Raw genomic sequence first — 14,666 nt, forward strand, 5'->3', positions numbered from 1 at the left:
AAAAAAAAATCCTCATACTGTGTGTCAGTCTTCCATATTCTGAATATTATAATACTTTGGATATTTCTGTAGAAGGAGTACTTGCAAGTGTGTGTCTTGAAATACCCTCTTGTGTTTGTGTGATGTTAGGTTGTTAACTTGAGATCTTTCTAGCTTTCTGATGTGGCCATTTAAAGCTATAAATTGTCCTCATAACACTGCTTTAGCTACATCCCAGAGGCTCTGGTACATTGTATCTTTGTTCTCACTAGTTTCAAATAACTTTTTTATTTCTGCCTTAATTTCATTATTTACCCCAAAAGTCATTCAGGATTTTTTTTTTTTTTTTTGGAGACAGAGTTTCACTCTTGTCACTCAGGCATGAACTCGGTTCACTGCAACCTCTGCCTCCCGCATTCAAGTGATCCTCCTGCCTCAGCCTCCCGAGTAGCTGGGATTACAGGCATGTGGTGCCATGTCCCACTAATTTTTGTGTTATTAGTAGAGACGGGGTTTCACCATGTTAGCCAAGCTGGTCTTGAACTCCTGACCTCAGGTGATCCACCTGCCTCTGCCTCCCAAAGTGTTGGGATTACAGGTGTGAGCCACCACACCCAGCCAACTGAATGAATTTCTTAATCTTAAATTCTAATTTGATTGCACTGTGGTCCAGGAGACTGTTATGATTTCAGTTTGTGTTTGTGTGTTTATGTGAGTTCTGTCTAAGTCAGATAAGCTCTGGAGGCTTCATTGTATGTATCTGCATATGACTGTGTATCTGGGTTGTATAGGCAGGCGAAATCCTGCTCTTAAATGGGGTGGCTGAAAGATAAAGGTTCCTGAACTCTACTTGCTGTGTATGTACCCCATTTGTACTTCAGAGAGGTGGAATCATCTATGACACTGCATTTCTTGTAATTGTGCTGTTGCTGGTATAAAGTCAAGTGCCTTCAATGCTTAAGGCTCAGACATTTTTCTTAAACTGATTTCAGGGCCTGTGAAAGTGTTTTCTATAACCTGTATAACCAGTACTTTGCAAAACTTGTTTACACTTCAATAGTACATTGTGATTAAAAAACTTTTTTTTTTCTTATTTTTGTTACTGCTTTTTCCCACATGTTCTAATACATAGTGAATTTTAAAGAAATATATACTATTTTGGCTGGGTGCGTTGGCTCACACCTGTAATCCCAGCACTTTGGGAGGCCGAGGCAGACAGATCACGAGGTCAGGAGATGGAGACCATCCTGGCTAACATGGTCCACTGGCTACTAAAAATACAAAAAATTAGCCGGGCATGGTGGTGTGTGCCTGTAGTCCCAGCTACTCGGGAGGCTGAGGCAGGAGAATGGCTCCACCGGGAGGCGGAGCTTGCAGTGAGCAGAGATCGCGCCATTGTACTCCAGCCTGGGCGACAGAGCAAGACTCCATCTCAAAAAAAAAAAAAAGAAAGAAATATATACTATTTTAATTTAGGGTATCTTCAAACTTGAATTTGTCTGTGTGAAACATTATAAAATGATACATTTCAAGAAAAAAAAAGAACACATGAACAGAGCCTCAGTAACTTATGAAAATAAACTGGTCTAATGTATGTGTAATTGGAGTTTAAGGGGGAAAACAGTAGGGGAAAATTCAAGAAATAATAGTCAAAGTGTTCTAAATTTGATGAAAACTATATATTCACAGATCCAAGTACAATAAACATTAGAAAACTGCTTGAAGGAACATCATAAACAAAATGCTAGAAACCAGTAAAAAAAAAAAGAGACTTTTTAAAGAGCAGCCATATTATGTACAGGAACAAAGATAAGAATAAATGTATGCTTCTTATCAGAAACTATGCAAAATTCAATGGAACAACATCTTTAATGTACTGATAGAAAAACTCTATCGACTAAAATTCTATCACAGTGAAAATATCTTTCAAAATTGAAGGCAAAATAAAGATTATTTTCAGGCAAACAAAAGCTAAGAGAATTCATCACCAGCAGACCTGCACCATGTTAAAGAAAATTCTTCAAGCAGAAAGAAAATGATACAAGATGGAAAGTAGAATCTACATGAAAATGTTCAGTGCACTGGAAATTATAAATATACAGGTAAATGGAAAATACTTTTTCCTCACTTTTATTCTTAAAAAAAAGAAACGTTTATTTATGTATTTACTTTTTGAAACACAGTCTCACTCTGTTGCCAAGGCTGGAGTGCAGTGGTGTGATCTCGGCTCACTGCAGCCTCTACCTCTTAGATTCAAGCGATTCTCATGCCTCAGACTCTTGAGTAGCTAGGATTATAGGCATGCAACACCACAGCCAGCTTTTTTTTTTTTTTTTTGTATTTTTAGTAGAAACAGGATTTCACTATGTTGGCCAGGCTGATCTCAAACTCCTGGCCTCAAGTAATCTGCCTGCCTCGGCCTCCTGAAGTGCTGGGATTACAGGCATGAGCCACTGTGCCTGGCCCTCGCTTTTATTCTTTTAAAAAATAATTTACTATTTCAAGTAAAAATAATACATGCAATAAGCATGTAGTGTGGTGTTTTAAACAAAAGTAACAGTAAAATGCATGACAACAAAGCACAAAGAATGATGGTGGGAAATGATGTGTACTCTTGTAAGATACTTACACAATATACTATATGCACTAGAGACAGTCATGCATTGCTTAACAGGTATATGGTTTGAGAAATATGTCATTAGGTGATTTCATCATTGTGCAAACATCATGGAGTGTACTTACACGAACCTAGATGGTATAACCTACTACATACCTAGGCTATATAGCATATAACCTATAACTCCTAAGTTACAAAACTGTAAGGCCTGTTAATGTACTGCATACTGTACAAAACTGTAGCACAATGGTAAGTATTGGTGTATCTAAATGTAGAAAAGGTAATATGTTGTGCTGCTATGTTATGACGGATACAACATCACTAGGCAACAGGAATTTTTCATCTCCATTGTAATCTTATGGGACCATGGTCATATATGTGGTCCATTGTTGACTGAAAAATTATATGGTGCATTACTGTATACAAAATATATGCAAATATACTATAATAGCATTTTAAGGTAAACTACTATAACTTAAAGACATATCATAAAATTATGGTGATAGGTCATTCTTTTCAATTCTCTTTCTTAGTTTTCACATCTGCTGTGAGGCCAATCAGTATTGAAATAAGAACAGGGCATCATAGATTTTCTCTTGCCTGAAATCCAGCCATTAGATAAATTTACCACCCCTTCTTGCTTGCTAGGACCTAGAAGGGCAAAATTTTTAGATATTGGTTTGATCAATGGTAGGAGGCCTTTAGAGACTTTTAAGATAGTAGGCCGATCAGGCATGGTGGTGCATGCCTGTAATCCCAGCTACTTGGGAGGCTGAGGCAGGAGAATCATTTGAACCCGGGAGGAGAAGGTTGCAGTGAGCCGAGATTGTGCCACTGCACTCTAGCCTGGGCAACAAGAGCAAAACTCCATCTAAAAAAAAAAAAAAAAAAAAAGGATAGTAGGCTGATTACATATGACAGTTGCCCTCAATAATATACTTGAAAAATAATTGAAAAACTACTGAAAAAAGTAGAAAATTCTGGTAATGACATAATTGCTTATACTGAATAAATTCTCCTGCGGACAACAATTATAAACTGGAGGGCCACTAAAACAGAGCAGGAGCTGGAGATTTGGCATTTGAAAGCAGGAAACAATAATATGTCAGGTAAGATATGTGTTTAATAGGCTTTCCCACTTAGGATATTCCTGACTTTCTGTAGTACCTGGAGGCTAGATCTGAAAGCAGAAAGCCAGAGTCTTATCGACCTGAGGAGTTAGAAAAGGAATTTCAAACTGCAAGAGTGCCTGGAAATTAAGGAAGGGAGAACATCCTAGAAAGGAGGGAGATGTGGATGTCAGAGCCCCAAATTTGTATATAAATCCCCCTCAAATCCTTGGCTCACTTTTGAACTGTACATGCGTGGGTGAAAATCCAAGGGATCTGGAGAAAACAACAGCTGGGGACTGAAAGAGCCAAGCAGACGCTTCAGCTGTTGCCTACCACGGTGGAGGCAGACTTTAATCTTTAAAGACTTACTTGACTTGAATAAGAGGAAAAGCCCTAGCTCTGACAAATATGTCTGACTTGAGCTACCACAATATAGAATTGTGGCTCCTCAACCACTTCGCGGATTTGAGCCAGTTCACAGGCCCAGATCCCTTTGGATAAAGAATGGGTTTTGAAGAAAGACCCTGCTGCTCTGTGGAAAATTTACACTGTAAATCTTTCTCCTAGGCTCTCCACAAAAGCTTTGCAGCCATTTACCAGAGCAACAGTATATTAGGCTAAGGGAAATAAAAACTAGATCTGTCTTCTGGATTAATAGATAATGGCTGTGGACTGACATAATTCCTGGAGACCTAAAATGTCACAGTGGTCTACTAGTCAAAATAGAGGCTTATGGAGGTCAGGTTATTAATGGAGTTTTGGTTTGGGTTCATCTCGGTGGGCCCATGGTTATTACTCCGGTTCCAGAATGCATATTTGAGATAAACATACTTAGCAAATGGTAAAATATCCATACAGGTTCCCTGACCCATGGAATGAGGGTTATTGTGGTAGCAAATGCCAAATGGAAGCCACTAGAATAGTTTTCCCTTTCACAATAGTAAACCAAAAGCAATACCACATAGATTGTTGTGGTTAATGTTGCTTAAAGGATGCAGAGGTGGTGATTTTTGCCACATCTTCTTTCAACTTGCCTATTTGGCTTGTGCAGAAAATAGATCTTAGAAAATGAAAGTGGATTGTTGCAAATGTAATCATGTGGTTCTCCAACTACAGCCACTGTTTCAGGCATTGTTTCATTGTTGGAGCAAAGAAACATATTCTTTTGCATCTGTTATCCAGCTACTCCACTGGCAAATGCTTTTCTCTCTCTTCCTGTTATTATAGACTAGAAGAAGTAGTTTTATTTCACCTGGAAGGATCAGCACTGAACCTTCACTGTTCTACCTCAGGGCTGTATTACCCCTCTAACCCTCCGTTATGTTATAATCTAGTCCAAATGGGCCTGGATCCTCTCTACTGCACAGGATACCATAGCATATTTTTGAGATCATCCTGACTGAACCTGGTGAGCAAGAATTACTAGATACTCTAAACAAGTCAATAATATAATGTGTGCCAAAGGGTGGAAATAAATACCACAAAATTCAAGGGACTGTTGCCTCAGTTCAGATATCCCTTCCAAGGTGAAAGACCAGTTGCTGCATCTGACTCCTCCAACCACCAAGAGGCACAACGTTCAGTGGGCTGCTTTGGATATTACAGACAACATATACCTCTTTAGGCACCAAGAGGTGCAATGTCTAGTGGGCTTTTTTGGTTATGGGAGGTAACATATACCTCTTTAAGTGTGCTACTCTGACTCATTTACTGAGTAACCTGAAAGAGTTCTTCTAGTTGTGTGTGGGGCCCAGAAGAATAGAACACTTTGCAACAGGTCCAGGCTGCTGTGTCAGTAGTTCTGCCATGTGGGCCATACGACCCAGCATATCCATGCTACTTGAAATGTCTATAGCAAATAGGGATGCTATAATGGAGACTTTTGCAGACCACTATAGGTTAATCAGAACCTATAGAATTTGAAGCGAAGCTATGTTCTCTTCTGCCAATAATTGTTATCCTTATGGCTTGCTATTAAACTACTAGAAACTTAACATACGACCATGGTCACCTAGTTACTACATGAGTTGAGCTGTTTACCATGAAGTGAATGTTGTCTGATCCATCAAGACATAAAGTTAGGCAGGCAGATATGCACTCAGTCAATAACTGGAATTGGGACATAATTGGCTTTGAGCATATTCTGAAGGCACAAACAAATTGCACAAGGAAATGGTTAAGAGATCCATGGCTCTTGGTCCTATTACATGACCTTCTCTTTCTCAACACATATCAATGTCATCAAGTAGTTTCTTGTCACCAGCTGACTGAAGAAGAAAATACTTGAGCTTGGTTTACAGATAGTTCTGTGTGATATGCCAGCATCTTCTGTAAGTTCATAGGTGGGACACCACAGCCCTGCTAAGGTATGGCCCTGATGGGCATTGGTGAAAGAAAATCTTCTCAGTAGGTATAACTTTGAGCAGTGCACTTGGTATAGCCTGAAAGGATAAATATTCAGAGATACAGATCTCTACCAATTAGCATAGCTAATGGTTTGGCTGGAGGGTTGGAGACTTGTAAAAAGTACAATTAGAAAATCAGTGACAGGCACAGTGGCTCATGCCTATAATCCCAGCACTTTGGGAGGCCAAGGCAGGCAGATTACCTGAGTTCAGGAGTTCGAGACCAGCCTGACCAATGTGGCGAAACCCTGTCTCTACTAAAAATACAAAAGTTAGCTGGGCATGGTGGCGAGCGCCTATAATCCCAGCTACTTGGAAGGCTGATGCAGGAGAATTGCTTGAACCTGGGAGGTGGAGGTTGCAGTGAGCTGAGATTGTGCCATTGCACTCCAGCCTGGGTGACAGACTCAGACTCTGTCTCAATCAATCAATCAATCAATAAAATTAAAAAAAAAAAAGAAAATCAGTGACGAGGAATCTGAGGAAGATGTATGTAGATACATTTCTCTGATTGGGTACAGAATGTGAAGATAAATTTGAGCCCCATTTAGAGGTTCCTCAATGTGGAACATCAGAAGATGTTAATAGTCAGGTAGATAAGATGATCCAGTCCATGAAGTCAGTTACCTTCTTTCAACAGTTACCCTTGTCCTTGCTCAATAGACTACTGAACAACATGGCCATGGTGGAAGGGATGGCGATTACTCATGGGTTAGCAATGTGAACCTCCACTCTCTAAAACTGATATGACTATAGCCACTTCTGAGTGCCCAACCTGCCAACAGCGGATACCAACACTGGTTCTCCACTGCCTGAGAGTGTGGAGGGGGTGGGGGAGTTGAGTCAGCCACCTGCGGCCAGGTTGATTATATTGGACTGCTTCCACCATGCAAAGGCATCTTTATTCTTACTGGGATATACCCATACTTTGGAAATGGATTTGCCTTCCAAACCACATTCCATGGACTTCGGAGCCCTTCATTTACCATCATGGTATTTTGAAAGGATTGCTTCTGACCAGAAAATAATTTTACTTGACATCAAATGAGGTGCGTCAGTGGGTTAATGCAGGATTCACTTGTCTTACCACGTTTCCCATTGCCCTGAAGCAATAGCCTAATACAATAGTAAAAGGAGTTTTGAAGATCCAGTTATAGTGCCAGCTAGCTGGCAATACTTTGCAGGGGCCAGGAAATGTCCGCCAGGATGTGGTACATGCTCAGCTACCAAGATACAGTGCTGACTGTCTCATGGCCAGCATTCTCAGGCCCAAGACACAAGGGTGCCTCCTCTCACTGTTACTCCTAATAATCCAGTAGTGAACTTTTTGCTTTCTGTCTCAGCTATGTGACCAGTTACAGAAATAATGATGGCAGCAGTTATAGGTATTTCAGTCTTACTTTGAAGTGAATGTATTTGTATATATGTTAACCAGTTCTTTTTCTTTTCTTCTCCTATGTCATTTCTCTACTATCTAACATCTGTTAATACTGGTTAACCAAACATCTCATTATTTAGGTTAACAGAATGTAGAGATCTGTGACTCACTAGGTGAGAAACAAACATCACCCAAAGACAGATAAAGGGACTTTATATCCTCTTTTAGCAAGAGAGTTGATACTTTTTTTTTGTTATAAAAGAGGTTCTGAGGCCAGGCATGGTGGCTCACACCTGTAATTCCAGTACTTTGGGATGCCAAGGCGGGCAGATCACCTGAGGTCAGGAGTTTGAGACCAGCCTGGCCAACATGGTGAAACCTCATCTCTACTAAAAATACAAAAATTAGCCAGGCATAGTGGCCCATGCCTGTAATCCCAGCTACTCGGGAGGCTGAGGCAGGAGAATCACTTGAATCCGGGAGGAAGAGGTTGCAGTGAGCTGAGATTGTGCCACTGCACTCCAGCCTGGGCAACAGAGTGAGATCCAAAACAAAACAAAAAAAAGTACTGTATCATGTATGATAAAAGCATGATTTTACTATTTTTTATTGTATATTTTTAGAGTGTACAACATGATGTTTTGCTGTACTTATCTTGATCTACATATACATAGTGAAGGGATTACCAGAGTCAAACAAATTAATATACTCATTATCTCATACATTTACCTTTTCTCCTTTTTTTTTCTTATTATGGTAAGAGTACTTAAAATCTACTCTTTTGGCAAATTACCAGTATACAATATTATTAACTATAGTCCTCATGTTGTACATTAGATCTGTAGACTTATTCATCACACATAACTGCAACTTCATACCCTTTGATATACGTCTTCCCATGACCCACCCCTGCCACTGGTAACCGCCATTCTACTCTTTGTTTGTATGTATTTGTTTGTTTAATATTCTATATATAAGCGAGATCATGTAGTATTTTTCTTTCTGTAACTGCCTTATTTCACTTGGCATAATGTCCTCCAAATCCATCCATGTTGTGGTAAATGGCAGGCTCTCCTCCTTTTTAAAAGCTGAATAATATTCCTTACATAATATACCTAATATTCCTATATAATATACATATTATATACTTCTGTATTCGGTTTCATTCTTCTATGTGTGGCTTGCCAGTATTCCCAGCACCATTTATTGAATAGGGTGTTCTTTCCCCACTTTATGTGCATGTTTTGTCAAAGATAAGTTGGTTGTACATATTTGGCTTTATTTCTGGGTTCTCAATTCTGTTCCACTGGTCTACATGCCTATTTTTATACCAGTACTGTGCTGTTTTGTTAACTATAGCCTTGTAGTATAATTTGAAGCTGGGTGACATAATGAATGCTTCCAGATTTGTTCCTTTTGCTTAGTTTTGCTTTGGCTATGTGGGCTTTTTTTTGTTTCCATGGGAATTATTTTTCTTTCTTTCTTTCTTTTTTTTGAGACAGAGTCTTGCTCTGTCACCCAGTGTGAAATGCAGTGTCTCAATCTTGGCTCACTGCAACCTCTCCCTCCTGGATTCAAGTGATTCTCCCACCTGATCCTCCCAAGTATTTGGGACTACAGGCTTACACCACCACACCTGGCTAATTTTTGTATTTTTAGTAGAGACAGGATTTTACCAAGTTGTCCAGGCTGGTCTCAAACTCCTGATGTCAAGTGATCCGTCCACCTTGGCTTCACAAAGTGCTAGGATTACAGGCGTGAGCCACTGTGCCCAGCCTGGTTCCATATGAATTTTAGGATTGTTTTTTCTAGTTCTGTAAAGAATGATGATGGTATTCTGATGAAAATTGCATTGAATCTGTAGATTGCTTTGGGCCATATGGTCATTTTCATATTGATTCTATCCATCCATGAGCATGGGATGTATTTCCATTTGTTTGTGTAATCTACGGTTTCTTTCAGCAGTGTTTTGTAGTTTTCTTTATAGAGATCTTTCACCTCCTTGGTTAAGTATGTTCCTAAGTATTTTAATTTTTTTTCAGCTGTTTTAAAAGGGATTGAGTTCTTGATCTGATTCTCAGCTTGGTTGCTGTTTGTGTATAGCAGTGTTACTGATTTGTGTACATTGATTTTTTTTTTTTGAGACAGGGTCTCACCCTGTTGCTCACTGCAACCTCTGCCTCCTGGGTTCAAGCAATTCTCTTGTTTCAGTCTCCCAAGTAGCTGGGATTACAAGTGCCTGCCACCACATCTGGCTACTTTTGTTGTATTTTTAGTAGAGATGGGGTTTTACCATGTTGGCCCACTGGTCTCGAACTTCTGACTGCAAGTGACCCACCTGCCTCAACCTCCCAAAGTGCTGGGATTACAGGCATGAGCCACCGCACCTGGCCTGTACGTTGATTTTGAATCCTGAGACTTTACTGACTTCATTTCTTGGGTCTAGGAGCTTTTTGGATGAGTCTTCAGGGTTGTTTTTGTTTTGTTTTGTTGTTTTGTTTTGTTTTTAGGAGATGGAGTCTTACTCTGTTGCCCAGGCTGGAGTGCAGTGGCATGATCTTGGCTCACTGCAACCTTTGCCTCCCAGGTTCAAGCTGTCCTTCTGCCTCAGTCTCCCAAGTAGCTGGGACTACAGGTGCATGCCACAACGCCTGGCTAAGTTTTTGTATTTTCAGTAGAGATGGGGTTTCACCATGTAGGCCAGGCTTGTCTTGACCTCCTGACCTCAGGTGATCCACCCGCCTCAGCCTCCCAAAGTGCTGGGATTACGGGCATGAGCCACTATGCCCTACCCAGGTTATCTACGTATACAATCATATCATTGGCAGATAATGACAGTTTGACTTCCTCTTTTCCAATTTGGATGCCCTTTATTTCTTTCTATTGTCTGATTGCTCTGGCTAGGACTTCTATGTTGTCTTTTCTATTGTCTGATTGCTCTGGCTAGCACTTCTATGTTGAATGGAAGTGGTGAAAGTGGGCATCCTTGTTGTGTTTCAGTTCTCAGGGGAATGCTTTTAACTTTTCCCCATTCAAGATGATGTTGGCTGTGGGTCTGTCATAGACGGCTTTTATTACTTTAAGGTATGTCTCTTTTATGCCAATATATATGTATATTTTCGACAGAGTCTCACTCTGTCATCAGGCTGGAGTGCAGTGACGTGATCTCGGCTCACTGCAACCTCTGCCTCCCGGGTTCAAGTGATCCTCCTGCCTTAGCCTCCTGAGTGGCTAGGACTACAGGCACACACCACCACACCCAGCTAATTTTTTGTATTTTTAGTAGAGACGGGATTTCACCATGTTGACCAGGATGGTCTCGATCTCTTGACCTTGTGATCTGCCTGCCTCAGCTTCCCAAAGTGCTGGGATTACAGGCTGAGGCACTGCGCCCTGCCCTATGCCAATTTTTCGAGGGTTTTTATCATGAAAGGATGTTGGATTTTATCGATTGTTTTTTCTGCATCTATTGAGATGATCGTATGATTTTTGTTTTTAATTATGTTTATGTGATATATCACATTTATTGATTTGCATATAGTGAACAATCCCTGCATCACTGGTGTAAAACCCACTTCATCATGATGTATTATCTTTTTGATATGCTGTTGGATTCTGTTAGCTAGTATTTTGTTGATGATTTTCTGCATCTATGTTCATCAGGGATATTGGTCTGTAGTTTTCTTATTTTGTTATGTCCTTTCCTGGTTTTGGTATTAGGGTGATACTGGTTTCATAGGATGATTTAGGGAGGATTTCCTCTTTATCCTTTGGAATAGTTTTTGTAGGATTGGTATCAATTCTTCTTTGAATGTCTGATAGAATTCAGCTGTGAATCCATTTGGTCCTGAACATTTTTTCTGTTGTAGGCAATTTTTTTTTTTTTTGAGACAGAGTCTCACACTGTCACCTGAACTGGAGTGCAGTGGTGTGATCTCAGCTCATTGCAACCTCTGCCTCCCGGGTTCAAGCAATTCTCCTGCCTCAGCCTCCCAAGTAGCTGGGATTACAGGTACCTGCCACTATGCCAGGCTAATTTTTTTGTATTTTTAGTAGAGACAGGGTTTCACTATGTTGGCTGGGCTGGTCTTGAACTCCTGACTTTGTGATCCACCTCCCTCAGCCTCCCAAAGTGCTGGGATTACAGGTGTGAGGCACTGCAGCTGGCAGGCAATATTTAAAAAAAGCTACTGATTCAATCTTGCTGCTTGTTATTGGTCTGTTCAGGGTTTCTATTTCTTCCTCATTTAATCTAGGAGGGTTGTATATTTCAAGGAACTCATCCGTCTTCTCTTGATTTTCTAGTTTGTACACATAAAGGTGTTCGTGGTAGACTCAGATAATCTTTTGCATTTCTATGGTAGCAGTTGTAGTATGTCCAGTTTCATTTTTTTACCCTTTCATTTGTCAATGGGCACTTTGGTTGTTTCCACATATTGGTTATTACAAATAATGTTTGTAATGAACATGGGGGTGCAGATATTTTTACTAGGGGTGATTTCATTTCCTTTGGGTATATACCCAGAAGAGGCATCGCTGGATCACATAATGGTCCTATTTTCAGTTTTTAAAGGAGTCTCCATACTGTTTTTCACCCTGGCTGCACCAATCTGCATTCCCACTAACAGCATACAAGGGTTCCCCTTTCCCTGTACCTCAGCCAACACTTACTTTTTCTCTTTTTGATAAAAGTCATCCTAACAAGCATACGATGATATTTCATTGTGGTTTTAATTTGCATTTCCTTGATGATTAGTGATGTTGAGCACCTTTTCTTATACCCGTTGGCCATTTTATGTCTCCTTTGAAGAAGTCTATTCCAGTCCTTTACCCATTTTTAAATTAAATTATTCTTTTTTTATTTTTGGCAATTGAGCTGTGTAAGTTTCTTATATATTTTGGATATTAACCCTTTATCTGATATATGGTTTGCAAATATTTTCTCCCAATCCATCGGCTGCCTTTTAATTTGGCTGATTATTTCCTTTGCTGTGTAAAAGCTTTTAAGTTTGTTGTAGTCCCACTTGTTTACTTTTGCTTTTGCTGCTTGTGCCTATGGTGACCTAGCCACAAAATCATTGCTGAGAACAATGTCAAGGAGTTTTCCCTCTATGTTTTCTTTTAGGAGGTTTGCAATTTTAGGTCTAATGTTTACATCTTTAATACATTTTAAGTTGATTTTTGTATATGATGTAAGATAAAGATTCAGTTTTATTCTTTTGCCTGTGGATATCTAGTTTTCCCAACATCATTTATTAAAGAAACTATCCATTCCCCCACGGTGTCTTCTTGGTGCCCTTGTTGAAAACTAGTTGACCATATATGCCTGGGTTTATTTATTAGCTCTCTCTATTCTGTTCCATTTGTTTATGTGTCTGTTTTTGTGCCAGTACCATTTTTTTTTGATTGTTATAGTTTTATGGTAGATTTTGAGGCAAGGCAAGGTAATGCATCCAGCTTTGTTCATTTTGCTAAAGACTGTCTTGGTTGGCCAGGCACAGTGGTACACACTTGTAATCCCAGCACTTCAGGAGGCCAAGGTGGGTAGATCACTTGGGCTCAGGAGTTTGAGACCAGCCTGGGCAACATGGAGAAAACCCATCTCTACTAAAAATACAAAAATTAGCCAGTCTGCTGGTACATGCCTGTGGTCCCAGCTTCTCTGTAAATTGAGGCAGGAGGATCATTTGAGCCAGGGAGGTGAAGGTTGTAGTGAGCTGGGATCGTGCCACTGCACTCCAGCCTGGGTGACAGAGCGAGACCCTGTTTAAAAAAAAAAAAAGAAAGAAAGAAAGAAAGAAAAAAGATTACCTTGGTTATTAGGGGTCTTTTGTGATTCCATATTAATTTTGCTTTTTTTTTTCTATTTTTGTGAAAAGCGATATTGAGATTTTGATAGAGATTGCATTGACCGGTACTGGTTCACGGCCTGGGGGTTGGGACTCTTGGATTAAAGGCTTAAATGTAAGACCTAAAACTATGAAACTAATAGGCAAAAACATTGGAGAAACACTCTAGGACACTGGTCTAAGCATAGATTTTTTTTGGGTAAGACCTCAAAAGCACAGGCAACAAAAGCACAAATAGGCAAATGGGATTGCATTAAGCTAAAAAGCTTCTGTTGCAGTAAATGAAACAATCAAAAGTGAAAAGACAATCTACAAAATGTGAAAAAACATTTGTAAGCTATCAATCCAACAAGGGATTAACAACCAGAATATGTAAGAAACTCAAACAACTCAACAGTAAAAGAAAAAAGTGATTAAAAATGAGCCAAAGACCTGAAAAGACATTTCTCAAAACATACAAATGGCCAACAGGTATATTTAAAAATACTCAGTATCACTTATCATCAGGAAAATGCTAATCACAACCACAATGAGATATTATCTCACCACAGTTAGAATGGCTATTATAAAAAAGACAAAAAATAACACATGCTGGTGAAAATGCAGAGAAAGGAGAACTATTGTAGACTGTAGTACGAATGTAAAGTAGTACAAGCACTATGAAAAAGAGGATGGTGATTAAAGACATCCAAAACTTAAAGACAGGACTACCATATGATCCAACAATTCCACTGCTAGGGACATATCCAAAAGATGGGAAATCTGTATACTGAAGACTACCTGCACTCCTGTGTTTATTGCAGCACTAGCACTATTCACAATAGCCAAGATATGGAATCAACCTAGGTGTCAATTGAAGGATGAATAAATAAGAAAATGTGGTATATATACACAATGGAATATTATTCAACAATAAAAAGAATAAAATCCTGTCATTCCAGCAACATGGATGGAACTGGAAGTCATTATGTTAAGTGAAATAAACCAGGCACAGAGAGACAACATTTTATGTTCTCACTCATATGTGAGAGCTTAAAAAGTGGATCTAACGGAGGTAGAGAGTGGAATGGTGGTTACCAGAGGGTAGGAAAGGAATTGTGGAGAGGGGGATGAAGAGAAGTTGGTTAATGGCTACTAACATACAGTCAGATAGAAGGAATAAGTTAAAATGTTTGCTAGTAGAGTAGAGTGACTATAGTTAACAACAATGTATTATGTATTTCAAAATAGCTAGAAGAGAAGAAGTATAGTGTTCCCAGCACAAAGAAAAGATAAATGTTTGAGGTGAGGGATGTCTCAATAATTTTAATTTGATCATTACACATT

Source organism: Macaca fascicularis, chromosome 1 (genome assembly GCF_037993035.2).
Source record: "Macaca fascicularis isolate 582-1 chromosome 1, T2T-MFA8v1.1".
Classification (NCBI taxonomy): Eukaryota; Metazoa; Chordata; class Mammalia; order Primates; family Cercopithecidae; genus Macaca; species Macaca fascicularis.